This window comes from Nanorana parkeri, unplaced genomic scaffold (assembly GCF_000935625.1).
Source record: "Nanorana parkeri isolate BGI_ZX_2015 unplaced genomic scaffold, ASM93562v1 scaffold384, whole genome shotgun sequence".
Taxonomy (NCBI): Eukaryota; Metazoa; Chordata; class Amphibia; order Anura; family Dicroglossidae; genus Nanorana; species Nanorana parkeri.
The window spans coordinates 165373-169379 of NW_017306652.1; the positions used below are offsets into that span (position 1 = coordinate 165373).

The 4007-nt window shown below is 38.3% G+C and overlaps 1 protein-coding gene across 4 annotated transcripts in view; it reads right to left on the reverse strand.

Annotated features, from left to right (window-relative positions):
• MEF2C (myocyte enhancer factor 2C) overlaps positions 1-4007 on the reverse strand; it is a 124009-nt gene that overhangs the window by 4100 nt on the left and 115902 nt on the right. The gene's annotated exons all lie outside the window — the stretch shown is intronic.

Below are 4007 nucleotides of genomic sequence, written 5' to 3' on the forward strand. Positions count from 1 at the left end.
CCTATTTCACCCCTCTCATTCTGTATGTTATTTGTATTTTTCTTTTCTCATCTTTCTGAAATTGCACCAGGGTTATGTTATTATTCAGTTTAAATGCAAAGAGAGCTTAGTGAATTTCTTTGAGTTCTTTTTTTAATTACATACACAAATGCATAATAAACTCAAGCATTCGTAATGAATACTCTTAAACTTGTAGCTGTTAATATTAGCTATGCTGCCTGAGTTATACTGATTGGATAGCAGCTCAGGTTAATACAATACAGTCTTATCGCAATAATTTGTCTAAAAGTGCCCCCTGCTGGCTCATACTGCAATGTGCATATGAAACTATTTTGTATAAAATAATACTCTTCAGCCTTATTGAAGAATAAGTGCACTTTCACGCAAAGTACACTTCTTTTTTTCCCCTTTCCCCTGACCTTAACAGATCACACCCTCCCTCTCCGCAAATGCATGCTTACCATGATCTGATGTTCATGGCTTCCTGGGTTTGTTGATGTCCTACATTGTAAGTCTCTCTCCTAGCTGTGCCTGTGCAGTACAGTCCCATAGAAGTCTATAGAGTTTGTCTCCCAATGAGGAGACAGAGGTAGATGAACCCATAAAGTCTAGGGGGCTCTACTGCACAGGCATGGCCAGGAGAGAGAGGACCTGTGATACGGGATGTCAACAAACACAGGAGGCCGTAGGCATTGGATCTCGGTAAGTATACATCTGAGGAGAGACAGGATGGGATCTGTTAAATCATGGTAAAGGGGCAAAAACAATAGGTGTACTTATCCTTTAAAGTCTTAGATACGTGCTTATATACATGTAATAGATGTTCATGTAAAATAATGTTAAATATATTTTAAAAGTAAGACAAGCAATTGAAATTCGTGGGGGGAGATTTACCCCTCTATTTGTCCTGGTGAACACTGTCACCAAGAAAGAAAGTGAGGGAAAACTAAAAATTTTAGAGTTGTCCCCATAATAAGGGGTAAGAGAAAACCTTCAAATAGAGACACTACATTTCTCTTTGTCTTTAGGACAGGAAGTAAATGAAAATGTCACCGAGGGTACACAGGGTATACAGACAGCAAAAACCCTTGCCTACTTTATACAAAACAAAAAATGATCTATAGATACACTTTAAGCGTATTATTTTTAAGCTGTGTACCCCCTATTAGTTTATGTCACCAGCCCATGTATGTATGGGAAGGAGAAGACAGGTTAAAGTGCAACTAAAAGTTACCTGAAATGTTCACTCTTGCCCTCCTCACCACAATATGATTATAATGGGGGACATGTGGCATTTTGGGGAACTTTATTTATAATTTCAGTTCCACTTTAAGATGCTCATACACATAAGAGTGCATGTCTGTTGCAGATACTCCCAGCCTTATTGATTTCAGCAATGCAAATGCTTTGGCCAGGTTTCATTGCACCATTTAATTGCGGTTTTTCCTAAGGCCAATTACAGGGGGTCTCTGCTCATGGCATAAATATGTATGCTCAGCAAATATGGCAATGCTAATTTTTGTTGTGCTCTAATTCTAAAGAGTGATAATGAAGTGTTGGGATCATGCAAATGGAAGCTCATGTGCACAGTTGCTTTACCTGTACTGTCAGGGGATTTATTTTATCTCACAGAAAGTTTGTTTTAATACCTTTTTACATTTCTTTTTTTTACATAAACGGATGATTTTGTTTTAATATTTAATTGGAATATATAAAAGACTACAACAATAACATTAAGGGGACGTTTATTATTTTTGCACCAGGATATAAATCTAGCATATAAAACCATATTTGTTTGAACTATGAGAACTAGTGATGGGAGGACAAACACACCATCTCCGTATAAAAAAATAAGTAAATGTGTATTTTCCCTACATAGTCATACATCTGACTAACAGCTATTCTCCAAAATAAAACACAAATGACTTTACATTGGACCCGTCTGTAATTAGCTGCAACAAACAAGCACTTTGAAAAATATATGTTTCGGATACCAGCATTTCGTGACAATAACTTTAAATTATCAAGACCCTAAGTACCCATGGTAAGATAATTACGGGAAGATATAGAAATGCTGGCTAGAAGGATTACAAAGAGCACAGCAAATTAAAAACCATATGTCATTATATCCCTATTGTCTTCCTGTACCATGCAATTGTGAACCACTTTGGAGCTTTGCTTGTGTGCTCTTCTTCCAAAATAGATGTTGCTATACGCTAAACTGCTGTGACACGCTCACTATGGTTAAAGTGTATGTAGAATACATGTACTTCTCTTTCCTGCCAGTAGCAGGAGCTCTGACATGAAATATAGGGGTCTATTCACAAAGCTGCCGAAGGATCTGGCCGTAGCTTCGGCCGATCCTTCGGCTAGCTTCGGCACCGGGACCCCTTCGGTTCAGGAGAACCGAGGGGGTGCTGTACGGCTATTCACAATAGCCCGTACAGCTCCCGATCACGGCCGAGCGGCTCAGTCGAGCGCTGAGCCGTGCTGAAAGACGAAGCTGGCCGAGCGGCCGGCCATTGGCCGGCCGACAGCCTGCTTCTGACAGCTAGCTGTTTCGAAGCCACACGAAGCAACACGAACAGTGTTCGGCTCACTTCACTTCTGATCGGTCATTCACTCGGCTGCCCTCGGCAGCTTTGTGAATAGACCCCATAATCTTATCCTGCCACTATGAAATTTTATTCTATACTGCCTACATACTAAAATTATATTTATACTGCATTATAAATTATATTTAGTAATTCATATAATAATTCCCTTCCATGACAAACGCTCAAATTTGTAATATACACTTTTTTAATTATATATAGCCGGGTACAAACTATTCCTAAGTCTGTTAGGTGTGCCTCAGGTTTTTTGTCATGAGAAAAACATGAAGGCTGATATTATTAAATGGGTACTGCCAGAGCTGTAGGGGGTCACTAGTTATAAATTATAATCTGGTTTATCTGAAAAAAAACCCAGCATTCATGGGCAACTATTTAAAAGTTTAAGTTTTCGACTCTTTTGTAATTAAAGTGAACTTGTGCTTAGACTATGAACAGATCTATTTACATATTTTGAAAGAGCAGTAAAAGCACATTAAAACATGCACTCATTTAGCTCTGTGTCTATTGACATGGTGGAGAAATTCATCTTCAAAATTCACAACAGAGGCTCTGAATTCTTAGCTCTTTCCTATTTACTTTCTATTACAGCAGAATCTTGGCAACCAACTAGCCATCTAAAGTAAAACACACAGCATGTGTTTCTAAGCAGTTAAAAACTGACTGAGACCTGACTTTAGAGTATTTTGCTTTGATGTTTAAGGATTATTGAGAATTAATTACGTCATAGTACAAGCAGCTAGATGGTGAATAGTCATACCTGGGAACTTGCCGGAATTCCCCCGGCAATACTGGAATTTCATTCATGTTGCCGGGTCATTACCAGATCTGTCAAAATCTCTGGGTTGGCCTGTCAAGGAATATTTGTCAGTAGCTTTTAGGCCACTGCACTGTTCGTCTCATATTTGCCCCGGACCGCTAATATGCTTCCATTTTTGGTGTGGCACGTAAGTCCCAATCTCAGGCTCACTGACTTTTAAAAGTTCCCATGTATGTAAATAGTTTAAGGTCTAAGGTCTGGACACGGGTGCACATTAAATGGCAGCTAAACAGGCTGCACACCAAAGTTACAAATGTTAAAAATATCACTTTCTGTGCAAGTACAGGTATTCTTACTGCCAATGTATGAATGATATTAGTAGCTCTTTCACATAACATAACATTTTGTTTTAGGTCTACTGGTCCTTCAAATGCACAAGGAACCGATAACATGTACTGTAAATAAGTAAATGTGCAGACATTGAAAATCGTGTTTTATTAAACCCCAATATGTTATTTATAGCACATGTGGAATATGAAAATATGCAAAGGCAGAATAGGAATGGCACTATAATAACTGCTGTAGTATACTAGGCTCTGAATTAAAAAATTCATTAATGGAATATATATATATAT